General features: G+C 46.9%; 1 protein-coding gene across 3 annotated transcripts in view; it reads left to right on the forward strand.

The window, feature by feature from the left end:
• tpk1 (thiamin pyrophosphokinase 1) overlaps window positions 1-26,401 on the forward strand; it is a 233,636-nt gene that overhangs the window by 30,998 nt on the left and 176,237 nt on the right. The window lies entirely within an intron of this gene.

The raw sequence follows: 26,401 nt of genomic DNA on the forward strand, positions 1-26,401 counted from the left end.
ACAGGACTTCATACAAACCTACATACTACTCAGTGTAGCTGTAATGCTTACCGTGTGCAATATCCATCTCACTACGAGTACTGTGATCATCATTTGTGCAATTTATTTAATGTGCAATATTTTTTTTTATCTCACTTTTGTTTTTATCTATTATTTATTTGATATTTATTCACTGTTACTCTTGTGCAATAATACTGGTCCACCCTACCATAATCATATCTCTATGCACTAGATGTATATATATATTTTTTTCTTTTACTATATATAATTTTTTAAACTCTTTATATATTTTCCTACAATAGGTTTTCTGTATATATAGATTTATCATTATTTGTATTTACCTTTTCCTGACCTGTTTCTCTGTCCTTTACTCTGCACTGCTGTAACATGGTAAATTTCCCCATTGTGGGATTAATAAAGGATTATCTTATCTTATCAGAGTGCAGTGATCAGCTAAACTTTATCAGGCCTAATTAACTTTTCATTTTGTTCTTTGTCTGCACAGTCCCTGCTGATTTAAAAAGGCCAGGGGGGCCGGCTTCATTTTTGCCTCCAGCGTGTATTAAATCACCTGGAGCAAAGTCTCGCCTTATCAATACCCTAGGCCATAAAACACTGGCCAGTCTGCCGGGGTTTCTGACACATGGAGTTAGCGTCCCTCGCTGGGATTATGAAATGTTTATTTACAAGGTTATCTATCCTGCTGTAGACCGCAGGCAAAGTTGTGATCTGAGTGATTTACTCCTCCAGTGTCCTCAGATGTATCGGAAAGTTGCCCCAGTGAATCTCTGCAGACAACGCCTCAGGTTCTAAAGCCCTTTTTAACAGCTGAGTTATACTCAGACTGTTCAGCTAATCTCTTCTTAACGGAATCATTTTGTGATCTCATTCAGTAATTTATTATTCATATTAATTACACATACACTCTCCCACATTCATGAATGTGTTCAGTTTAATGGTCCATAATGTTACATTTACCATGGAATCAGATGTCATAAAGGAGGTAAAGACATTCCAGACTTTGGAGCCTTCCACAAATGAAAAAAAAAGTGTCCCAGGTTAGCATTATTTGACATATCAGTTGACGATAATGCATTATGCAGTATTTTGTGCCTCCAAGCACCATAAACACATGTCCCCAGAAGTTGGACAGTACTGTGTGTATGACCAGTTTAATAAAAAAACACAAATAGTACCTTAGTAGAAAGGCTAAAATACTGTATTGTACTACTGCCTTTACTACTGTAGATGTCTCGTTCAGCCATTTTGGATTTTGAAAGGCTCTCCTGGCTATCCAGATGCATTCTAGTTCAAATTACTCTTTGGAGCTACTAGGAGTTTCAATATTGAAGTTCATATAGAATGCAGCATTATTACTTAGTAGTAATACTTCTTAACAATGTTATAAATGCTAATTACTAAATACTAAATAGATCCATAAATACTTAATTTACATGTCTTTGAGGTTCATCGGAACATTTTGTTTCGTTCCAAATATGGTCATAATGACTTTTTTCGCAACCGATTTTTCAACTGTTTTTCATATGATAAATGAGCTTCTTCTGATTGGTTGTATTGCAGCACATACAGTACACTCCTGAGAACTGAAGTATGAACGGGTGGCGATAATATGGTTAAATGAAGGTAGGATGGAGAGAGTGAAATATGTAAATAAGGTGGGTCTTTTGACGTCGTTTGAGAAGTAGTGATTCTAAAACAGGCTGTTATTACAATCTGTTTTCTATATATAAAGACAGCAGTGTGGATTGTAAATTTTGAAGCATGTTGACATATTACTTAATGCTTTATTGCAATATAGCAAACTGAATTCAGTTTTTCATGTTAGTGGGCCTTTAAATATATATATATATTTTGCTTTTTATATTTTCTGTGTGATATCACAGAAAATGTGCTTAGATAAATAGGACTAAATTGTCTAATTTTATCCTAAATTAAGGTTACATGTCCAAATGTTCACTCTATTTTTAGAACTGCTAATGCTAATAGATAAAACTAATAGACCTGTGCTTTTGTAAGGGAGAACCAACTTCACACCTTGGTGAATCACACTCCATGTTCTTACCAACTCTACAATTACAGGTAGCGTAGCATTGATATAATTTGCATGGTGCCAAAATTAATGAGTCATTTGCATTCAGATTAGTCTCTCAGATTCTTTTTCACAGCAGGTGTTCATTGTTGGAGCGAATCACGTCATGTTTTCCTTTCCGAGAGGTAGCTGAGGGAGACATTTCTTCTGATCAGATCTTTATATAGGAGCATTTCTCTTTGATTCTTACGTTTGACATGACTTGTATAATGGAGCCACTGGTAGCGCCTCAATTTCGGAAGACTATTTACAGAATTGGAGTTCTTGCATCTTATTAAAATGGGTTTTTCGCTTTTGTGAATTCACTTCTGGAGAACTTGGCAGAGATGTCTGATGACTTTTAGAATTGTCCAAAAATATTTTTTACTGTTGCAACAAAACTCATGTAAGTAGTATATGTTCAGTTTATATGAAACTGAAAGTATAACAAATTATAATTTATGAATCTAATATAATTTTAGTGAATATAATGTATATAGTATATAATTTGGTGAATTTGTTCTGACCTTTCTGAATTTTGGACAGTTTCTGTTGGTCAGTGTGTCATTTCTACATAGTGTTAAAGGGCAGCTGGCTGTCCTGTTTCTTCCATTATAACCAACAACACGACTCATTCACTGGGCATCTTTGAATGAGTCGACAATGAATAAAGATGAATATAGAGTTAAATGGAAAAGCAAAATAAATCAGCCCTGTTTGCACATAGATGTCCTTTAATTTGGTAAAGTAGAAGAATGTGTCACCTTTTAAAAACAACAGTATCTTTACCAGGATCCTTCCTTTCTTCCTTCCAACAGATTAGCTCCAGTGAATATATATATTTATGGTTAGAATAGCACTTCTGAGGTAGATGGTAAATGTATTGTACTCTGTTGGTTTGTCTGCTGGGATATCAAAATGTTAAGTGTTCAATAAATATTCAGCATTAAAAATACTTTTATAGGTCAAAAGTAGATTAAGAGTCTGAATAGTCATGGTTTTCCTCAGCGTTTTGTGCTTAAGATAAAACTAACCTGGATAAAAGTTTAGAGTATGTCAGTCCTGCCAGAAGAACCAGGCCATGGATCCTGAATGGCAGAACCTTGAGTGTACTTCAAGATCTATTCTAATCTATTATTAATCTGTCTCTGCTCGTCTAGACGTTGTGGGATTGGAACGTCAGTCTGATCGGCTTGTTGAGAGACTTCAGGCATCTTTCAGTCACTTTTCTAAAGACAGAAGGAATGATGATGCTCAATCCAGTACTTCTGGGGTGAACCATAGCTGCCATGTTAATTTTTCAGGAGCCGAAATAAAGGGTGCTTTTTAGTAGTTGATATGCCAATCCTGTACAGAACACAGAGGAATGTGTAGCTGGTCTGCTCATGTTTGTGTGTGTGTGTCTGTGTGTATGTTTACAGTTTTCTTTAATTTGTACTCTGTTTGTCAAACTGACTTGGTGTTTTTTACTGAAGTAACCGGCCTCAGTACAGTTCAAAAACTGTACATACACTGTATGCCTAAATGTTTGTTGATACCCCTTCTAATGAATTGATTCAGCTGCTTTAACTTTTAACACCCATTGCTGACACAGTTGTGCAAATGCATGCGCACAATTTGCCTGGTACCTGTAGACAAGTACTGCCAATAGAATAGGACTTTCTTGAACAGATAAACATAATAAAAGTCCAGATTGATGAAGCTCCAACTAAAACTTGATTATGATTAATTCTCTTTTGTCATAATTTCCCCAAAATCTATTAAAACCTTTTTTTTGAACAGTAAAGACTGCAGAGACAAAACCAGAATAAACTCTTGAAATAACTCTTGTATTAACTCTAGTATTCTTGAGTTCTGTATATACAGCGTTCATATATTATGCATTGAAATATTTTGCATTTGGATAATAAACTATTCATTTTAGTCTTTAAACTGTATTTTTTTATTATTATATTTTATTATTAATATGTTTAAATATTTAAAGAAACAGCCACAAAACAAAGTGGTTGCAAGTCTTTCTGTGACCATGGTGAGCTTTTTTTTTTTCTTCTATCCAGCAAGACGTGCACACACGTACACAAAGAGCCAAGTCAGGTTAAGAAATGTGGATGTGAAATCATGGCTTATATGATGAAATTCAATGCCATTGTCGTCAGCCCTTCAGCGAGCTTAACGGAGATTACGTTTGTCTTGACGTGAGCTTAATGATCGCTCTCCGCTGTCACCCCTGCAGCACCTGTTCGATTTTTTTTTGTTTCATCCGTCCGTGAAAGCCTGGCCCCGCTTTTCATTCCAATGACACTAAAAAATAAACTCTTATTGGATTCTGCTTTGAATGCGAGGTTCCAATTGAATAGGAGACTTAAAAATTTCATTCCCTGTGGCCCTGTGATGAAGGGAGGTAAAAAAAAAAAAAAACACTTTTGCACATCAAAGGAACAGCATTTCTCTCAAAATACCTTGTTTAAAGTCACTAATGTATTCTGTGGAAAAACACACTGCTGGAAAATTCATGTTTGCAACCACCTGCTATCGCCTTGAGAGCAAATCCCTCACCGGCGGTGTTTAGTTCAGCCGGTAAAGAAAAATAAAAGTAAATAAATAAGTAAAAACTTTCTCTGAAGTGTTCAAAATACAGTCGTCTATGATTTAAACATCAAGCTTAGTTTTTCAGCATATGAAAAATACATTTTGACATTTATGTCCAAAACATCCCAAACCTTGTTCCTGAAGCGGTTTGCTGTTGCATGGTTTATGACTTGTAGAACTGAACTCATCTGTCTGCTGTCCTCAAGCTCTAAAATAGATTGTAGATCATATACTCATAAAATAGGCTTACCAATCCGCAAACTCAGTCTGCAGACGGAATGAAAGCTCTAGACTAATGCACTCTCAGGATACTATAGCTGCAGCATAGTGTCCAGTGGCCATTTAAGAGCCATTTATGTCCCTTTGTTGATTGGCATTGCTCTTGTCAAGTGTTTTCTTCTTCTGTTTGGAAGAAGGAAATATCTTTCTCTGCTAGAAATAAGACTTAATAAGCCACAAATTTGTTTTTTGTTTTTTTGCCACCATTAAAATGGGCAAAAATCAGAATAATACACTTCATGAACATGAACCCTTACAAGCTATCAAGCTGTAGATTGTGGTCCAACTAATATGATGTTGTTATTGTGTTTATTTTACAGAAAGAAAATCTTTAGTACGTCTGGTTGGTGCAATTGTCTAAGCATTGCTTAAAATGTTATAGCAGTGTAAACACATCAGAAATAATTTTGGTGAAAGGAGTGGTGGAATCCTCCCCCTGAGAATTGGGACAACTCTTCAAGAATCTGATATAGCTTAGCTAGTTAATATTAGGGCATCATATATTCTTAGAAAGGGGGCAGGTGGTGCAGAAATGTATTATTATATGTCTGTTCCTTAATTCTTTTGTGTTTGGGAAGCTGAAATGAGCTTTTATTAACTTTCATTTTCTTTTATTTTTCTGTTCCACCTTAAATGCTGCAGCCTTTGCCTTATATTGCACCATTTAAGGTGGAATGGGAACGTTAGCTAGCTACAGTTACAAACTGCTAGTGATTTCTTTATGCATGTTATGAAGATAATGGGCATAAAACAAAATTAAACTACACATTAAACTATGGTAATAAAGTGGTTATCATTATTTTGTCATTTTCAACAAGAATAATACACTAATTTGTTGGTGTTTTTGGTTGCTTTTGCCCCATCTTGCCAGTGATTCGCAGCTTTGTGTTTTGATTGTGCCTTTGAAAAATCACTGCTTGAAGGGCCATGTACCCCTCCAGCCTAACAAGAATTGGGCTAAGTGGGTGAAATTGGATCGGGCCTTACATTTAAAAATGCCACTTGGTTGGAATGACTTCGGTAGACAAGGATACCATTATCTTTATGTGAATAGTTGCACCAAATATGGGCATCCCATGCTCATCAAGAAAATGCTTCTGGCAGTCAGTCTGGTCATGAGTACATCTAGAGAAGCACAGGGGGGTGTCTCTTGTGACTTGGTTGTTTTTTTTCAGCTTACATATAGAAACATGGTACAGTTTGTTAGATTAAGGTTTAGACATGTTTTAATTTTTGGTAACACTTCTAGTTGTATATATTATCAAGGTCTTTAAATATCTGTAGTATTTAATTTGCATTAAATTAAAATTAAAAGAGCCGGCCACAACTAATGTGTTTGTTTGTGTGTCAAAATATGATAACCCTATTTGAGTAAAGCTAATTAATAATTTTCCTGGGATTTATAAGGTGATGTAGATATATTTCTCTGGCAAAGATGTTGTAATCAAGCGTCATGTTCTGATCTACTGTTATGGACAAACTAAGGCAATCAGCTGCAAAAATTTAAGTTTTAAAAATTCAATTAAAATAAATTCAGGTTGCTCAAATTCGACCTGTCAAATTCGACTGCTAAAATACAACGTTCAAAATTCGCTGTCAACATCCGGGACACACAGGATGAGCAATTGATTCAGTCTTCAATCGAGCCAACAACCAGCCAATCACATCACGCTCCAAAGATCACGTGACAGGTAGCGCCTCACGTCTCAGAGCCGATCAACGCGAGTCACATACCCCTCCGCTGCTGCTCTCGAGTAGGTGAGTTTAAAACAGCTGAAAACAGGGCATTTACCTCACCACTGTGGCCATGTAATATCACTTAAACGGTGTAGAAATCCTCACTTTAACCACGGTTTGCTCTGTGGATTGTAAACATATTAAATTAAGATAGATATACCTTGTTAAACTAAATAAATAAACAAATAAATAAATAAATAAAGCTCCTCTGTTCATTTCAGAAAGAGCTTCAAACACGAACACTAGATCAACTAGATTGCAGTTCCTACAGAAACTGCGAGTGTGATTGCAGCGCTGGCTGGTATCTGCTAAGGTGTTGCTAGGTGGTTGCTAAGGTGTTGCTAGGTGGTTGGTAAGGTGTTGCTATGGTATCCAGGGTGGTTGCTAAGATGTTGCTAGGTGGTTGCTAGGTGGTTGCTAAGGTATTGCTAGGCGGTTGCTAAGGTGTTGCTATGGTATCCGGGATGGTTGCTAAGGTGTTGCTAGGTGGTTGCTAAGGTGTTGCTAGGCGGTTGCTAAGGTGTTGCTATGGTATCTGGGGTGGTTGCTAAGGTGTTGCTAGGTGGTTGCTAAGGTGTTGCTAGGCGGTTGCTAAGGTGTTGCTATGGTATCCAGGGTGGTTGCTAAGGTGTTGCTAGGTGGTTGCTAGATGGTTGCTAAGGTGTTGCTAGGCGGTTGCTAAGGTGTTGCTATGGTATCCGGGGTGGTTGCTAAGGTGTTGCTAGGTGGTTGCTAGGTGGTTGCTAAGGTGTTGCTAGGCGGTTGCTAAGGTGTTGCTATGGTATCCGGGGTGGTTGCTAAGGTGTTGCTAGGTGGTTGCTAGGGTGTTGCTATGGTATCCGGGGTGGTTGCTAAGGTGTTGCTAGGTGGTTGCTAGGTGGTTGCTAGGGTGTTGCTAGGCGGTTGCTAAGGTGTTGCTATGGTATCCCGGGTGGTTGCTAAGGTGTTGCTAGGTGGTTGCTAAGGTGTTGCTAGGCGGTTGCTAAGGTGTTGCTATGGTATCCGGGGTGGTTGCTAAGGTGTTGCTAGGTGGTTGCTAAGGTGTTGCTAGGCGGTTGCTAAGGTGTTGCTATGGTATCCGGGGTGGTTGCTAAGGTGTTGCTAGGTGGTTGCTAGGGTGTTGCTAGGCGGTTGCTAAGGTGTTGCTATGGTATCCGGGGTGGTTGCTAAGGTGTTGCTAGGTGGTTGCTAGGGTGTTGCTAGGCGGTTGCTAAGGTGTTGCTATGGTATCCGGGGTGGTTGCTAAGGTGTTGCTAGGTGGTTGCTAGGTGGTTGCTAGGGTGTTGCTAGGCGGTTGCTAAGGTGTTGCTATGGTATCCGGGGTGGTTGCTAAGGTGTTGCTAGGTGGTTGCTAGGTGGTTGCTAGGGTGTTGCTAGGCGGTTGCTAAGGTGTTGCTATGGTATCCGGGGTGGTTGCTAAGGTGTTGCTAGGTGGTTGCTAGGTGGTTGCTAGGGTGTTGCTAGGCGGTTGCTAAGGTGTTGCTATGGTATCCGGGGTGGTTGCTAGGTGGTTGCTAGGGTGTTGCTAGGCGGTTGCTAAGGTGTTGCTATGGTATCCGGGGTGGTTGCTAAGGTGTTGCTAGGTGGTTGCTAGGTGGTTGCTAGGGTGTTGCTAGGCGGTTGCTAAGGTGTTGCTATGGTATCCGGGGTGGTTGCTAGGTGGTTGCTAGGGTGTTGCTAGGCGGTTGCTAAGGTGTTGCTATGGTATCCGGGGTGTTTGCTAAGGTGTTGCTAGGTGGTTGCTAGGTGGTTGCTAGGGTGTTGCTAGGCGGTTGCTAAGGTGTTGCTATGGTATCCGGGGTGGTTGCTAAGGTGTTGCTAGGTGGTTGCTAGGTGGTTGCTAGGGTGTTGCTAGGCGGTTGCTAAGGTGTTGCTATGGTATCCGGGGTGGTTGCTAGGTGGTTGCTAGGGTGTTGCTAGGCGGTTGCTAAGGTGTTGCTATGGTATCCGGGGTGTTTGCTAAGGTGTTGCTAGGTGGTTGCTAGGTGGTTGCTAGGGTGTTGCTAGGGGGTTGCTAAGGTGTTGCTATGGTATCTGGGGTGGTTGCTAAGGTGTTGCTAGATGGTTGCTAGGTGGTTGCTATGGTGTTGCTAGGCGGTTGCTAAGGTGTTGCTATGGTATCCGGGGTGGTTGCTATGGTGTTTCTAGGTGGTTGCTAGGTGATGTATATGCATAAATTTGATTAAATGGTGTTTGCACGTTGCTACGCAACGTGCAAATACATCAATCAGCTATGCACGCTAGGTTGCTCTGGCCGTTCGGGGGTGTCCAAACTTTTGACCCGTGGCTCCATTACACACAGTACTGGGGGGGCCGGGGTGTCCAAACTTTTGACCCTTGGCTCCATTACACACAGTACTGGGGGGCCGGGGTGTCCAAACTTTTGACCTAACGCTGATTTATCCCATAGCTGCTCCATTACACACAGTACTGGAGTTCTAGCTACCTGTCCTTCGATCTAGCTGCCGTCCTCCGATTGGCCCCATTCATTCCAATGGGGCCACTTCGTACGACAATCGTACGAAATCCGTACGACGTAACTTTTCGTAACGCATATTTTCGGAAAGAGCTCAATAAGTTCTACAGGTCCTCAATTGGTTTCATCTTCGTATTTCAAAAATTGCGACGTCCACGGGCGTGCAAAGTTCTGCCCATTCATTTTCAATGGGCAAAAAAACGCGTACTTACGAAGTTTTTACGAAAAACGTAAGTCCGATCGGAAAGCTGTATACAAGCCCACCATTCCCGATATGGACGCACGTTTTCTCTTTTGAACGAAGTCGATATTTCGAAAACTGCGGCACTAGTTAACCGGACAAAAAACAGGTGGAATAATAATAATAATAATAATAACTAGATTGCAGTTCCTACAGAAACTGCGAGTGTGATTGCAGTGCTGGCTGGTATCTGCTATGGTGTTGCTAGGTGGTTGCTAAGATGTTGCTAGGTGGTTGCTAAGGTGTTGCTATGGTATCCGGGGTGGTTGCTAAGGTGTTGCTAGGTGGTTGCTAGGTGGTTGCTAGGCGGTTGCTAAGGTGTTGCTATGGTATCCGGGGTGGTTGCTAAGGTGTTGCTAGGTGGTTGCTAGGTGGTTGCTAAGGTGTTGCTAGGCGGTTGCTAAGGTGTTGCTAGGCGGTTGCTAAGGTGTTGCTATGGTATTTGGGGTGGTTGCTAAGGTGTTGCTAGGTGGTTGCTAGGTGGTTGCTAAGGTGTTGCTAGGCGGTTGCTAAGGTGTTGCTATGGTATCCGGGGTGGTTGCTAAGGTGTTGCTAGGTGGTTGCTAGGTGGTTGCTAGGGTGTTGCTAGGCGGTTGCTAAGGTGTTGCTATGGTATTTTGGGTGGTTGCTAAGGTGTTGCTAGGTGGTTGCTAGGTGGTTGCTAGGGTGTTGCTAGGCGGTTGCTAAGGTGTTGCTATGGTATCCGGGGTGGTTGCTAAGGTGTTGCTAGGTGGTTGCTAGGGTGTTGCTAGGGTGTTGCTATGGTATCCGGGGTGGTTGCTAAGGTGTTGCTAGGTGGTTGCTAGGTGGTTGCTAGGGTGTTGCTAGGCGGTTGCTAAGGTGTTGCTATGGTATCCGGGGTGGTTGCTAAGGTGTTGCTAGTTGGTTGCTAGGCGGTTGCTAGGGTGTTGCTAGGCGGTTGCTAAGGTGTTGCTATGGTATCCGGGGTGGTTGCTAAGGTGTTGCTAGGTGGTTGCTAGGTGGTTGCTAGGGTGTTGCTAGGCGGTTGCTAAGGTGTTGCTATGGTATCCGGGGTGGTTGCTAAGGTGTTGCTAGGTGGTTGCTAGGTGGTTGCTAAGGTGTTGCTAGGCGGTTGCTAAGGTGTTGCTATGGTATCCGGGGTGGTTGCTAAGGTGTTGCTAGGTGGTTGCTAGGGTGTTGCTAGGCGGTTGCTAAGGTGTTGCTATGGTATCCGGGGTGGTTGCTAAGGTGTTGCTAGGTGGTTGCTAGGTGGTTGCTAGGGTGTTGCTAGGCGGTTGCTAAGGTGTTGCTATGGTATCCGGGGTGGTTGCTAAGGTGTTGCTAGGTGGTTGCTAGGTGGTTGCTAGGGTGTTGCTAGGCGGTTGCTAAGGTGTTGCTATGGTATCCGGGGTGGTTGCTAAGGTGTTGCTAGGTGGTTGCTAGGTGGTTGCTAGGGTGTTGCTAGGCGGTTGCTAAGGTGTTGCTATGGTATCCGGGGTGGTTGCTAAGGTGTTGCTAGGTGGTTGCTAGGTGGTTGCTAGGGTGTTGCTAGCCGGGTGCTAAGGTGTTGCTATGGTATCCGGGGTGTTTGCTAAGGTGTTGCTAGGTGGTTGCTAGGTGGTTGCTAGGGTGTTGCTAGGCGGTTGCTAAGGTGTTGCTATGGTATCCGGGGTGGTTGCTAAGGTGTTGCTAGGTGGTTGCTAGGTGGTTGCTAGGGTGTTGCCCAGGGGGTTGCTAAGGTGTTGCTATGGTATCTGGGGTGGTTGCTAAGGTGTTGCTAGATGGTTGCTAGGTGGTTGCTATGTTGTTGCTAGGCGGTTGCTAAGGTGTTGCTATGGTATCCGGGGTGGTTGCTATGGTGTTTCTAGGTGGTTGCTAGGTGATGTATATGCATAAATTTGATTAAATGGTGTTTGCACGTTGCTACGCAACGTGCAAATACATCAATCAGCTATGCACGCTAGGTTGCTCTGGCCGTTCGGGGGTGTCCAAACTTTTGACCCGTGGCTCCATTACACACAGTACTGGGGGGCCGGGGTGTCCAAACTTTTGACCCGTGGCTCCATTACACACAGTACTGGGGGGCCGGGGTGTCCAAACTTTTGACCTAACGCTGATTTATCCCATAGCTGCTCCATTACACACAGTACTGGAGTTCTAGCTACCTGTCCTTCGATCTAGCTGCCGTCCTCCGATTGGCCCCATTCATTCCAATGGGGCCACTTCGTACGACATTCGTACGAAATCCGTACGTCGTAACTTTTCGTAACGCATATTTTCGGAAAGAGCTCAATAAGTTCTACAGGTCCTCAATTGGTTTCATCTTAGTATTTCAAAAATTGCGACGTCCACGGGCGTGCAAAGTTCTGCCCATTCATTTTCAATGGGCAAAAAAACGCGTACTTACGAAGTTTTTACGAAAAACGTAAGTCCGATCGGAAAGCTGTATACAAGCCCACCATTCCCGATATGGACGCACGTTTTCTCTTTTGAACGAAGTCGATATTTCGAAAACTGCGGCACTAGTTAACCGGACAAAAAACAGGTGGAATAATAATAATAATAATAATAACTAGATTGCAGTTCCTGCAGAAACTGCGAGTGTGATTGCAGTGCTGGCTGGTATCTGCTAAGGTGTTGCTAGGTGGTTGCTAAGGTGTTGCTAGGTGGTTGCTAAGGTGTTGCTATGGTATCCGGGGTGGTTGCTAAGGTGTTGCTAGGTGGTTGCTAGGTGGTTGCTAGAGTGTTGCTAGGCGGTTGCTAAGGTGTTGCTATGGTATCCGGGGTGGTTGCTAAGGTGCTGCTAAGTGGTTGCTAGGTGGTTGCTAGGGTGTTGCTAGGCGGTTGCTAAGGTGTTGCTATGGTATCCGGGGTGGTTGCTAAGGTGTTGCTAGGTGGTTGCTAGGGTGTTGCTAGGCGGTTGCTAAGGTGTTGCTATGGTATCCAGGGTGGTTGCTAAGGTGTTGCTAGGTGGTTGCTAGGTTGTTGCTAGGGTGTTGCTAGGCGGTTGCTAAGGTGTTGCTATGGTATCCGGGGTGGTTGCTAAGGTGTTGCTAGGTGGTTGCTAGGTTGTTGCTAGGGTGTTGCTAGGCGGTTGCTAAGGTGTTGCTATGGTATCCGGGGTGGTTGCTAAGGTGTTGCTAGGTGGTTGCTAGGTGGTTGCTAGGCGGTTGCTAAGGTGTTGCTATGGTATCCGGGGTGGTTGCTAAGGTGTTGCTAGGTGGTTGCTAAGGTGTTGCTAGGCGGTTGCTAAGGTGTTGCTAGGCGGTTGCTAAGGTGTTGCTATGGTATTTGGGGTGGTTGCTAAGGTGTTGCTAGGTGGTTGCTAGGTGGTTGCTAAGGTGTTGCTAGGCGGTTGCTAAGGTGTTGCTATGGTATCCGGGGTGGTTGCTAAGGTGTTGCTAGGTGGTTGCTAGGGTGTTGCTAGGCGGTTGCTAAGGTGTTTGCCATGGTATCTTGGGTGGTTGCTAAGGTGTTGCTAGGTGGTTGCTAGGGTGTTGCTAGGCGGTTGCTAAGGTGTTGCTATGGTATCCGGGGGGGTTGCTAAGGTGTTGCTAGGTGGTTGCTAGGTGGTTGCTAAGGTGTTGCTAGGCGGTTGCTAAGGTGTTGCTATGGTATCCGGGGTGGTTGCTAAGGTGTTGCTAGGTGGTTGCTAGGTGGTTGCTAGGGTGTTGCTAGGCGGTTGCTAAGGTGTTGCTATGGTATCCGGGGTGGTTGCTAAGGTGTTGCTAGGTGGTTGCTAGGTGGTTGCTAAGGTGTTGCTAGGCGGTTGCTAAGGTGTTGCTATGGTATCCAGGGTGGTTGCTAAGGTGTTGCTAGGGTGTTGCTAGGCGGTTGCTAAGGTGTTGCTATGTATCCGGGGTGGTTGCTAAGGTGTTGCTAGGTGGTTGCTAGGGTGTTGCTAGGCGGTTGCTAAGGTGTTGCTATGGTATCCGGGATGGTTGCTAAGGTGTTGCTAGGTGGTTGCTAGGTGGTTGCTAGGGTGTTGCTAGGCGGTTGCTAAGGTGTTGCTATGGTATCCGGGGTGGTTGCTAAGGTGTTGCTAGGTGGTTGCTAGGTGGTTGCTAGGGTGTTGCTAGGCGGTTGCTAAGGTGTTGCTATGGTATCCGGGGTGGTTGCTAAGGTGTTGCTAGGTGGTTGCTAGGTGGTTGCTAAGGTGTTGCTATCCGGTTGCTAAGGTGTTGCTATGGTATCCGGGGTGGTTGCTAAGGTGTTGCTAGGTGGTTGCTAGGGTGTTGCTAGGCGGTTGCTAAGGTGTTGCTATGGTATCCGGGGTGGTTGCTAAGGTGTTGCTAGGTGGTTGCTAGGTGGTTGCTAGGGTGTTGCTAGGTGGTTGCTAAGGTGTTGCTATGGTATCCGGGGTGGTTGCTAAGGTGTTGCTAGGTGGTTGCTAGGTGGTTGCTAGGGTGTTGCTAGGCGGTTGCTAAGGTGTTGCTATGGTATCCGGGGTGGTTGCTAAGGTGTTGCTAGGTGGTTGCTAGGTGGTTGCTAGGGTGTTGCTAGGCGGTTGCTAGGCGGTTGCTAAGGTGTTGCTATGGTATCCGGGGTGGTTGCTAAGGTGTTGCTAGGTGGTTGCTAGGTGGTTGCTAGGGTGTTGCTATGGTATCCGGGGTGGTTGCTAAGGTGTTGCTAGGTGGTTGCTAGGTGGTTGCTAGGGTGTTGCTAGGCGGTTGCTAAGGTGTTGCTATGGTATCCGGGGTGGTTGCTAAGGTGTTGCTAGGTGGTTGCTAGGTGGTTGCTAGGGTGTTGCTAGGCGGTTGCTAAGGTGTTGCTATGGTATCCGGGGTGGTTGCTAAGGTGTTGCTAGGTGGTTGCTAGGTGGTTGCTAGGGTGTTGCTAGGCGGTTGCTAAGGTGTTGCTATGGTATCTGGGGTGGTTGCTAAGGTGTTGCTAGGTGGTTGCTAGGTGGTTGCTAGGGTGTTGCTATGGTATCCGGGGTGGTTGCTAAGGTGTTGCTAGGTAGTTGCTAGGTGGTTGCTAAGGTGTTGCTAGGCGGTTGCTAAGGTGTTGCTATGGTATCCGGGGTGGTTGCTAAGGTGTTGCTAGGTGGTTGCTAGGTGGTTGCTAGGGTGTTGCTAGGCGGTTGCTAAGGTGTTGCTATGGTATCCGGGGTGGTTGCTAAGGTGTTGCTAGGTGGTTGCTAGGTGGTTGCTAGGGTGTTGCTAGGCGGTTGCTAAGGTGTTGCTATGGTATCCAGGGTGGTTGCTATGGTGTTTCTAGGTGGTTGCTAGGTGATTTATATGCATAAATTAGATTAAATGGTGTTTGCACGTTGCTACGCGCAAATACATCAATCAGCTATGCACGCTAGGTTGCTCTGGCCGTTCGGGGGTGTCCAAACTTTTGACCCGTGGCTCCATTACACACAGTACTGGGGGGCCGGGGTGTCCAAACTTTTGACCCGTGGCTCCATTACACACAGTACTGGGGGGCCGGGGTGTCCAAACTTTTGACCTAATGCTGTTTTATCCCATAGCTGCTCCATACACTCACAGTACTGGAGTTCTAGCTACCTGTCCTTCGATCTAGCTGCCGTCCTCCGATTGGCCCCATTCATTCCAATGGGGCCACTTCGTACGACAATCGTACGAAATCCGTACGACGTAACTTTTCGTAACGCATATTTTCGGAAAGAGCTCAATAAGTTCTACAGGTCCTCAATTGGTTTCATCTTCGTATTTCAAAAATTGCGACGTCCACGGGCGTGCAAAGTTCTGCCCATTCATTTTCAATGGTCAAAAAAACGCGTACTTACGAAGTTTTTACGAAAAACGTAAGTCCGATCGGAAAGCTGTATACAAGCCCACCATTCCCGATATGGACGCACGTTTTCTCTTTTGAACGAAGTCGATATTTCGAAAACTGCGGCACTAGTTAACCGGACAAAAAACAGGTGGAATAATAATAATAATAATAATAATAACTAGATTGCAGTTCCTACAGAAACTGCGAGTGTGATTGCAGTGCTGGCTGGTATCTGCTATGGTGTTGCTAAGGTGTTGCTAAATGGTTGCTAAGGTGTTGCTATCGTATCCAGGGTGGTTGCTAAGGTGTTGCTAAGTGGTTGCTAGGTGGTTGCTAAGGTGTTGCTAGGTGGTTGCTAAGGTGTTACAATGGTATCCGGGGTGGTTGCTAAGGTGTTGCTAGGTGGTTGCTAGGCGGTTGCTAAGGTGTTGCTATGGTATCCGGGGTGGTTGCTAATGTGTTGCTAGGTGGTTGCTAGGGTGTTGCTAGGCGGTTGCTAAGGTGTTGCTATGGTATCTGGGGTGGTTGCTAAGGTGTTGCTAGGTGGTTGCTAGGTGGTTGCTAGGGTGTTGCTAGGCGGTTGCTAAGGTGTTGCTATGGTATTCAGGGTGGTTGCTAAGGTGTTGCTAAGTGGTTGCTAGGTGGTTGCTAAGGTGTTGCTAGGCGGTTGCTAAGGTGTTGCTATGGTATCCGGGGTGGTTGCTAAGGTGTTGCTAGGTGGTTGCTAGGTGGTTGCTAAGGTGTTGCTAGGCGGTTGCTAAGGTGTTGCTATGGTATCCGGGGTGGTTGCTAAGGTGTTGCTAAGTGGTTGCTAGGTGGTTGCTAGGTGGTTGCTAGGGTGTTGCTAGGCGGTTGCTAAGGTGTTGCTATGGTATCCGGGGTGGTTGCTAAGGTGTTGCTAGGTGGTTGCTAGGTGGTTGCTAGGGTGTTGCTAGGCGGTTGCTAAGGTGTTGCTATGGTATTCAGGGTGGTTGCTAAGGTGTTGCTAAGTGGTTGCTAGGTGGTTGCTAAGGTGTTGCTAGGCGGTTGCTAAGGTGTTGCTATGGTATCCGGGGTGGTTGCTAAGGTGTTGCTAGGTGGTTGCTAGGTGGTTGCTAAGGTGTTGCTAGGCGGTTGCTAAGGTGTTGCTATGGTATCCGGGGTGGTTGCTAAGGTGTTGCTAAGTGGTTGCTAGGTGGTTGCTAGGGTGTTGCTAGGCGGTTGCTAAGTTGTTGCTATGGTATCCGGGGTGGTTGCTAAGGTGTTGCTAGGTGGTTGCTAGGTGGTTGCTAGGGTGTTGCTAGGTGGTTACTAGGGTGTTGCTATGGTATCCGGGGTGGTTGCTAAGGTGTTGCTAGGTGGTTGCTAGGTGGTTGCTAAGGTGTTGCTAGGCGGTTGCTAAGGTGTTGCTATGGTATCCGGGGTGGTTGCTAAGGTGTTGCTAGGTGGTTGCTAGGTGGTTGCTAGGGTGTTGCTAGGCGGTTGCTAAGGTGTTGCTATGGTATCCGGGGTGGTTGCTAAGGTGTTGCTAGGTGGTTGCTAGGGTGTTTCTAGGTGGTTGCTAAGGTGTTGCTATGGTATCCGGGGTGGTTGCTAAGGTGTTGCTAGGTGGTTGCTAGGTGGTTGCTAGGGTGTTGCTAGGCGGTTGCTAAGGTGTTGCTATGGTATCCGGGGTGGTTGCTAAGGTGTTGCTAGGTGGTTGCTAGGTGGTTGCTAGGGTGTTGCTAGGCGGTTGCTAAGGTGTTGCTATGGTATCCGGGGTGGTTGCTAAGGTGTTGCTAGGTGGTTGCTAGGTGGTTGCTAGGGTGTTGCTAGGCGGTTGCTAAGGTGTTGCTATGGTATCCGGGGTGGTTGCTAAGGTGTTGCTAGGTGGTTGCTAGGTGGTTGCTAGGTGGTTGCTAGGGTGTTGCTAGGCGGTTGCTAAGGTGTTGCTATGGTATCCGGGGTGGTTGCTAAGGTGTTGCTAGGTGGTTGCTAGGGTGTTGCTAGGCGGTTGCTAAGGTGTTGCTATGGTATCCGGGGTGGTTGCTAAGGTGTTGCTAGGTGGTTGCTAGGTGGTTGCTAGGGTGTTGCTAGGCGGTTGCTAAGGTGTTGCTATGGTATCCTGGGTGGTTGCTAAGGTGTTGCTAGGTGGTTGCTAGGTGGTTGCTAGGGTGTTGCTAGGCGGTTGCTAAGGTGTTGCTATGGTATCCGGGGTGGTTGCTAAGGTGTTGCTAGGTGGTTGCTAGGTGGTTGCTAGGGTGTTGCTAGGCGGTTGCTAAGGTGTTGCTATGGTATCCGGAGTGGTTGCTAAGGTGTTGCTAGGTGGTTGCTAGGGTGTTGCTAGGCGGTTGCTATGGTATCCGGGGAGGTTGCTAAGGTGTTGCTAAGTGGTTGGTAGGTGGTTGCTAAGGTGTTGCTAGGCGGTTGCTAAGGTGTTGCTATGGTATCCGGGGTGGTTGCTAAGGTGTTGCTAGGTGGTTGCTAAGGTGTTGCCAGGCGGTTGCTTAGGTGTTGCTATGGTATCCGGGGTGGTTGCTAAGGTGTTGCTAGGTGGTTGCTAGGTGGTTGCTAGGGTGTTGCTAGGCGGTTGCTAAGGTGTTGCTATGGTATCCAGGGTGGTTGCTATGGTGTTTCTAGGTGGTTGCTAGGTGATGTATATGCATAAATTTGATTAAATGGTGTTTGCACGTTGCTACGCAACGTGCAAATACATCAATCAGCTATGCACGCTAGGTTGCTCTGGCCGTTCGGGGGTGTCCAAACTTTTGACCCGTGGCTCCATTACACACAGTACTGGGGGGCCGGGGTGTCCAAACTTTTGACCCGTGGCTCCATTACACACAGTACTGGGGTGCCGGGGTGTCCAAACTTTTGACCTAATGCTGTTTTATCCCATAGCTGCTCCATTACACACAGTACTGGAGTTCTAGCTACCTGTCCTTCGATCTAGCTGCCGTCCTCCGATTGGCCCCATTCATTCCAATGGGGCCACTTCGTACGACAATCGTACGAAATCCGTACGTCGTAACTTTTCGTAACGCATATTTTCGGAAAGAGCTCAATAAGTTCTACAGGTCCTCAATTGGTGTCATCTTCGTATTTCAAAAATTGCGACGTCCACGGGCGTGCAAAGTTCTGCCCATTCATTTTCAATGGTCAAAAAAACGCGTACTTACGAAGTTTTTACGAAAAACGTAAGTCCGATCGGAAAGCTGTATACAAGCCCACCATTCCCGATATGGACGCACGTTTTCTCTTTTGAACGAAGTCGATATTTCGAAAACTGCGGCACTAGTTAACCGGACAAAAAACAGGTGGAATAATAATAATAAGAATAAGACTTAAGAAGATCAATACTGTGATTGCATTACTGCAATCACACTAATAACTAGATTGCAGTTCCTGCAGAAACTGCGAGTGTGATTGCAGTGCTGGCTGGTATCTGCTAAGGTGTTGCTAAGGTGTTGCTATGGTATCCAGGGTGGTTGCTAAGATGTTGCTAGGTGGTTGCTAAGGTGTTGCTAGGCGGTTGCTAAGGTGTTGCTATGGTATCTGGGGTGGTTGCTAAGGTGTTGCTAGGTGGTTACTAGGTGGTTGCGAAGGTGTTGCTAGGTGGTTGCTAAGGTGTTGCTAGGCGGTTGCTAAGGTGTTGCTATGGTAACTTGGGTGGTTGCTAAGGTGTTGCTAGGTGGTTGCTAGGTTGTTGCTAGGGTGTTGCTAGGCGGTTGCTAAGGTGTTGCTATGGTATCCGGGGTGGTTGCTAAGGTGTTGCTAGGTGGTTGCTAGGGTGTTGCTAGGCGGTTGCTAAGGTGTTGCTATGGTATCCGGGGTGGTTGCTAAGGTGTTGCTAGGTGGTTGCTAGGTGGTTGCTAGGGTGTTGCTAGGCGGTTGCTAAGGTGTTGCTATGGTATCCGGGGTGGTTGCTAAGGTGTTGCTAGGTGGTTGCTAGGTGGTTGCTAGGGTGTTGCTAGGCGGTTGCTAAGGTGTTGCTATGGTATCCGGGGTGGTTGCTAAGGTGTTGCTAGGTGGTTGCTAGGTGGTTGCTAAGGTGTTGCTAGGCGGTTGCTAAGGTGTTGCTATGGTATCCGGGGTGGTTGCTAAGGTGTTGCTAGGTGGTTGCTAGGTGGTTGCTAAGGTGTTGCTAGGCGGTTGCTAAGGTGTTGCTATGGTATCCGGGGTGGTTGCTAAGGTGTTGCTAGGTGGTTGCTAGGTGGTTGCTAAGGTGTTGCTAGGCGGTTGCTAAGGTGTTGCTATGGTATCCGGGGTGGTTGCTAAGGTGTTGCTAGGTGGTTGCTAGGTGGTTGATAAGGTGTTGCTAGGCGGTTGCTAAGGTGTTGCTATGGTATCCGGGGTGGTTGCTAAGGTGTTGCTAGGTGGTTGCTAGGTGGTTGCTAGGGTGTTGCTAGGCGGTTGCTAAGGTGTTGCTATGGTATCCGGGGTGGTTGCTAAGGTGTTGCTAGGTGGTTGCTAGGTGGTTGCTAAGGTGTTGCTAGGCGGTTGCTAAGGTGTTGCTATGGTATCCGGGGTGGTTGCTAAGGTGTTGCCAGGTGGTTGCTAAGGTGTTGCTATGGTATATGGGATGGTTGCTAAGGTGTTGCTAGGTGGTTGCTAGGGTGTTGCTAGGCGGTTGCTAAGGTGTTGCTATGGTATCCGGGGTGGTTGCTAAGGTGTTGCTAGGTGGTTGCTAGGTGGTTGCTAAGGTGTTGCTAGGCGGTTGCTAAGGTGTTGCTATGGTATCCTGGGTGGTTGCTAAGGTGTTGCTAGGTGGTTGCTAGGTGGTTGCTAGGGTGTTGCTAGGCGGTTGCTAAGGTGTTGCTATGGTATCCGGGGTGGTTGCTAAGGTGTTGCTAGGTGGTTGCTAGGTGGTTGCTAGGGTGTTGCTAGGCGGTTGCTAAGGTGTTGCTATGGTATCCGGGGTGGTTGCTAAGGTGTTGCTAGGTGGTTGCTAGGTGGTTGCTAGGGTGTTGCTAGGCGGTTGCTAAGGTGTTGCTATGGTATCCGGGGTGGTTGCTAAGGTGTTGCTAGGTGGTTGCTAGGGTGTTGCTAGGCGGTTGCTAAGGTGTTGCTATGGTATCCGGGGTGGTTGCTAAGGTGTTGCTAGGTGGTTGCTAAGGTGTTGCTAGGCGGTTGCTAAGGTGTTGCTATGGTATCCGTGGTGGTTGCTAAGGTGTTGCTAGGTGGTTGCTAGGCAGTTGCTAAGGTGTTGTTATGGTATCCGGGGTGGTTGCTAAGGTGTTGCTAGGTGGTTGCTAGGTGGTTGCTAAGGTGTTGCTAGGCGGTTGCTAAGGTGTTGCTATGGTATCTGGGGTGGTTGCTAAGGTGTTGCTAGGTGGTTGCTAGGTTGTTGCTAGGCGGTTGCTAAGGTGTTGCTATGGTATCCGGGGTGGTTGCTAAGGTGTTGCTAGGTGGTTGCTAGGGTGTTGCTAGGCGGTTGCTAAGGTGTTGCTATGGTATCCGGGGTGGTTGCTAAGGTGTTGCTAGGTGGTTGCTAGGTGGTTGCTAGGGTGTTGCTAGGCGGTTGCTAAGGTGTTGCTATGGTATCCGGGGTGGTTGCTAAGGTGTTGCTAGGTGGTTGCTAGGTGGTTGCTAGGGTGTTGCTAGGCGGTTGCTAAGGTGTTGCTATGGTATCCGGGGTGGTTGCTAAGGTGTTGCTAGGTGGTTGCTAGGTGGTTGCTAGGGTGTTGCTAGGTGGTTGCTAGGTGGTTGCTAGGGTGTTGCTAGGCGGTTGCTAAGGTGTTGCTATGGTATCCGGGGTGGTTGCTAAGGTGTTGCTAGGTGGTTGCTAGGTGGTTGCTAGGGTGTTGCTAGGTGGTTGCTAGGTGGTTGCTAGGGTGTTGCTAGGGTGTTGCTAGGTGGTTGCTAGGGTGTTGCTAGGCGGTTGCTAAGGTGTTGCTATGGTATCCGGGGTGGTTGCTAAGGTGTTGCTAGGTGGTTGCTAGGGTGTTGCTAGGCGGTTGCTAAGGTGTTGCTATGGTATCCGGGGTGGTTGCTAAGGTGTTGCTAGGTGGTTGCTAGGTGGTTGCTAGGGTGTTGCTAGGTGGTTGCTAGGTGGTTGCTAGGGTGTTGCTAGGCGGTTGCTAAGGTGTTGCTATGGTATCCGGGGTGGTTGCTAAGGTGTTGCTAGGCGGTTGCTAAGGTGTTGCTATGGTATCCGGGGTGGTTGCTAAGGTGTTGCTAGGTGGTTGCTAGGTGGTTGCTAGGGTGTTGCTAGGCGGTTGCTAAGGTGTTGCTATGGTATCCGGGGTGGTTGCTAAGGTGTTGCTAGGTGGTTGCTAAGGTGTTGCTAGGCGGTTGCTAAGGTGTTGCTATGGTATCCGGGGTGGTTGCTAAGGTGTTGCTAGGTGGTTGCTAGGCGGTTGCTAAGGTGTTGCTATGGTATCCGGGGTGGTTGCTAAGGTGTTGCTAAGTGGTTGCTATGCGGTTGCTAAGGTGTTGCTAGGCGGTAGCTAAGGTGTTGCTATGGTATCCAGGGAGGTTCCTAAGGTGTTGCTAGGTGGTTGCTAGGTGGTTGCTAAGGTGTTGCTAGGCGGTTGCTAAGGTGTTGCTATGGTATCTGTGGTGGTTGCTATGGTGTTTCTAGGTGGTTGCTAGGTGATTTATATGCATAAATTAGATTAAATGGTGTTTGCACGTTGCTACGCAACGTGCAAATACATCAATCAGCTATGCACGCTAGGTTGCTCTGGCCGTTCGGGGGTGTCCAAACTTTTGACCCGTGGCTCCATTACACACAGTACTGGGGGGGGGGGCCGGGGTGTCCAAACTTTTGACCTAACGCTGATTTATCCCATAGCTGCTCCATACACTCACAGTACTGGAGTTCTAGCTACCTGTCCTTCGATCTAGCTGCCGTCCTCCGATTGGCCCCATTCATTCCAATGGGGCCACTTCGTACGACATTCGTACGAAATCCGTACGTCGTAACTTTTCGTAACGCATATTTTCGGAAAGAGCTCAATAAGTTCTACAGGTCCTCAATTGGTTTCATCTTAGTATTTCAAAAATTGCGACGTCCACGGGCGTGCAAAGTTCTGCCCATTCATTTTCAATGGTCAAAAAAACGCGTACTTACGAAGTTTTTACGAAAAACGTAAGTCCGATCGGAAAGCTGTATACAAGCCCACCATTCCCGATATGGACGCACGTTTTCTCTTTTGAACGAAGTCGATATTTCGAAAACTGCGGCACTAGTTAACCGGACAAAAAACAGGTGGAATAATAATAATAATAATAATAATAATAAGAAACAGACTTAAGAAGATCAATAGTGTGATCTGCAATCACACTAATAATAATAAGAAGAATAAGACTTAAGAAGAACAATACTGTGATTGCATTACTGCAATCACACTAACTAGATTGCAGTTCCTACAGAAACTGCGAGTGTGATTGCAGCGCTGGCTGGTATCTGCTAAGGTGTTGCTAGGTGGTTGCTAAGGTGTTGCTAGGTGGTTGCTAAGGTGTTGCTATGGTATCCGGGGTGGTTGCTAAGGTGTTGCTAGGTGGTTGCTAGGTGGTTGCTAAGGTGTTGCTAGGCGGTTGCTAAGGTGTTGCTATGGTGTCTAAGGTGGTTGCTAAGGTGTTGCTAGGTGGTTGCTAGGGTGTTGCTAGGCAGTTGCTAAGGTGTTGCTATGGTATCCAGGGTGGTTGCTAAGGTGTTGCTAGGTGGTTGCTAGGTGGTTGCTAGGCGGTTGCTAAGGTGTTGCTATGGTATCCGGGGTGGTTGCTAAGGTGTTGCTAAGTGGTTGCTAAGGTGTTGCTAGGCGGTTGCTAAGGTGTTGCTATGGTATCCAGGGTGGTTGCTAAGGTGTTGCTAGGTGGTTGCTAGGCAGTTGCTAAGGTGTTGCTATGGTATCCGGGGTGGTTGCTAAGGTGTTGCTAGGTGGTTGCTAGGTGGTTGCTAGGGTGTTGCTAGGCGGTTGCTAAGGTGTTGCTATGGTATCCGGGGTGGTTGCTAAGGTGTTGCTAAGTGGTTGCTAGGTGCTTGCTAAGGTGTTGCTAGGCGGTTGCTAAGGTGTTGCTATGGTATCCGGGGTGGTTGCTAAGGTGTTGCTAGGTGGTTGCTAGGTGGTTGCTAGAGTGTTGCTAGGCGGTTGCTAAGGTGTTGCTATGGTATCCGTGGTGGTTGCTAAGGTGTTGCTAGGTGGTTGCTAGGTGGTTGCTAGGGTGTTGCTAGGCGGTTGCTAAGGTGTTGCTATGGTATCCGGGGTGGTTGCTAAGGTGTTGCTAGGTGGTTGCTAGGTTGTTGCTAGGGTGTTGCTAGGCGGTTGCTAAGGTGTTGCTATGGTATCCGGGGTGGTTGCTAAGGTGTTGCTAGGTGGTTGCTAGGTGGTTGCTAAGGTGTTGCTAGGCGGTTGCTAAGGTGTTGCTATGGTATCCGGGGTGGTTGCTAAGGTGTTGCTAGGTGGTTGCTAGGTGGTTGCTAGGTGTTGCTAGGTGGTTGCTAAGGTGTTGCTAGGCGGTTGCTAAGGTGTTGCTATGGTATCTGTGGTGGTTGCTAAGGTGTTGCTAGGTGGTTGCTAGGCGGTTGCTAAGGTGTTGCTAGGCGGTTGCTAAGGTGTTGCTATGGTATCCGGGGAGGTTGCTAAGGTGTTGCTAGGTGGTTGCTAGGTGGTTGCTAAGGTGTTGCTAGGTGGTTGCTAAGGTGTTGCTATGGTATCTGTGGTGGTTGCTATGGTGTTTCTAGGTGGTTGCTAGGTGATTTATATGCATAAATTAGATTAAATGGTGTTTGCACGTTGCTACGCAACGTGCAAATACATCAATCAGCTATGCACGCTAGGTTGCTCTGGCCGTTCGGGGGTGTCCAAACTTTTGACCCGTGGCTCCATTACACACAGTACTGGGGGGCCGGGGTGTCCAAACTTTTGACCCATGGCTCCATTACACACAGTACTGGGGGGGGCCGGGGTGTCCAAACTTTTGACCTAACGCTGATTTATCCCATAGCTGCTCCATTACACACAGTACTGGAGTTCTAGCTACCTGTCCTTCGATCTAGCTGCCGTCCTCCGATTGGCCCCATTCATTCCAATGGGGCCATTTCGTACGACATTCGTACGAAATCCGTACGACGTAACTTTTCGTAACGCATATTTTCGGAAAGAGCTCAATAAGTTCTACAGGTCCTCAATTGGTTTCATCTTCGTATTTCAAAAATTGCGACGTCCACGGGCGTGCAAAGTTCTGCCCATTCATTTTCAATGGTCAAAAAAACGCGTACTTACGAAGTTTTTACGAAAAACGTAAGTCCGATCGGAAAGCTGTATACAAGCCCACCATTCCCGATATGGACGCACGTTTTCTCTTTTGAACGAAGTCGATATTTCGAAAACTGCGGCACTAGTTAACCGGACAAAAAACAGGTGGAATAATAATAATAACTAGATTGCAGTTCCTGCAGAAACTGCGAGTGTGATTGCAGTGCTGGCTGGTATCTGCTAAGGTGTTGCTAGGTGGTTGCTAAGGTGTTGCTAGGCGGTTGCTAAGGTGTTGCTATGGTATCCGGGGTGGTTGCTAAGGTGTTGCTAGGTGGTTGCTAGGTGGTTGCTAGGGTGTTGCTAGGCGGTTGCTAAGGTGTTGCTATGGTATCCGGGGTGGTTGCTAAGGTGTTGCTAGGTGGTTGCTAGGTGGTTGCTAGGGTGTTGCTAGGCGGTTGCTAAGGTGTTGCTATGGTATCCGGGGTGGTTGCTAAGGTGTTGCTAAGTGGTTGCTAGGTGGTTGCTAAGGTGTTGCTAGGCGGTTGCTAAGGTGTTGCTATGGTATCCGGAGTGGTTGCTAAGTTGTTGCTAGGTGGTTGCTAGGTGGTTGCTAGGGTGTTGCTAGGCGGTTGCTAAGGTGTTGCTATGGTATCCGGGGTGGTTGCTAAGGTGTTGCTAGGTGTTTGCTAGGTGGTTGCTAAGGTGTTGCTAGGCGGTTGCTAAGGTGTTGCTATGGTATTTGGGGTGGTTGCTAAGGTGTTGCTAGGTGGTTGCTAGGTGGTTGCTAGGTGGTTGCTAAGGTGTTGCTAGGCGGTTGCTAAGGTGTTGCTATGGTATCCGTGGTGGTTGCTAAGGTGTTGCTAGGTGGTTGCTAGGTGGTTGCTAGGGTGTTGCTAGGCGGTTGCTAAGGTGTTGCTATGGTATCTTGGGTGGTTGCTAAGGTGTTGCTAGGTGGTTGCTAGGTGGTTGCTAGGGTGTTGCTAGGCGGTTGCTAAGGTGTTGCTATGGTATCCGGGGTGGTTGCTAAGGTGTTGCTAGGTGGTTGCTAGGTGGTTGCTAGGGTGTTGCTAGGCGGTTGCTAAGGTGTTGCTATGGTATCCGGGGTGGTTGCTAAGGTGTTGCTAGGTGGTTGCTAGGTGGTTGCTAGGGTGTTGCTAGGCGGTTGCTAAGGTGTTGCTATGGTATCCGGGGTGGTTGCTAAGGTGTTGCTAAGTGGTTGCTAGGTGGTTGCTAAGGTGTTGCTAGGCGGTTGCTAAGGTGTTGCTATGGTATCCGGAGTGGTTGCTAAGGTGTTGCTAGGTGGTTGCTAGGTGGTTGCTAGGGTGTTGCTAGGCGGTTGCTAAGGTGTTGCTATGGTATCCGGGGTGGTTGCTAAGGTGTTGCTAGGTGTTTGCTAGGTGGTTGCTAAGGTGTTGCTAGGCGGTTGCTAAGGTGTTGCTATGGTATTTGGGGTGGTTGCTAAGGTGTTGCTAGGTGGTTGCTAGGTGGTTGCTAGGTGGTTGCTAAGGTGTTGCTAGGCGGTTGCTAAGGTGTTGCTATGGTATCCGGGGTGGTTGCTAAGGTGTTGCTAGGTGGTTGCTAGGTGGTTGCTAGGGTGTTGCTAGGCGGTTGCTAAGGTGTTGCTATGGTATCTTGGGTGGTTGCTAAGGTGTTGCTAGGTGGTTGCTAGGTGGTTGCTAGGGTGTTGCTAGGCGGTTGCTAAGGTGTTGCTATGGTATCCGGGGTGGTTGCTAAGGTGTTGCTAGGTGGTTGCTAGGTGGTTGCTAGGGTGTTGCTAGGCGGTTGCTAAGGTGTTGCTATGGTATCCGGGGTGGTTGCTAAGGTGTTGCTAGGTGGTTGCTAAGGTGTTGCTAGGCGGTTGCTAAGGTGTTGCTATGGTATCCGGGGTGGTTGCTAAGGTGTTGCTAGGTGGTTGCTAAGGTGTTGCTAGGCGGTTGCTAAGGTGTTGCTATGGTATCCGGGGTGGTTGCTAAGGTGTTGCTAGGTGGTTGCTAGGGTGTTGCTAGGCGGTTGCTAAGGTGTTGCTATGGTATCCGGGGTGGTTGCTAAGGTGTTGCTAGGTGGTTGCTAGGGTGTTGCTAGGCGGTTGCTAAGGTGTTGCTATGGTATCCGGGGTGGTTGCT

This window comes from Astyanax mexicanus, chromosome 1 (genome assembly GCF_023375975.1).
Source record: "Astyanax mexicanus isolate ESR-SI-001 chromosome 1, AstMex3_surface, whole genome shotgun sequence".
Classification (NCBI taxonomy): Eukaryota; Metazoa; Chordata; class Actinopteri; order Characiformes; family Acestrorhamphidae; genus Astyanax; species Astyanax mexicanus.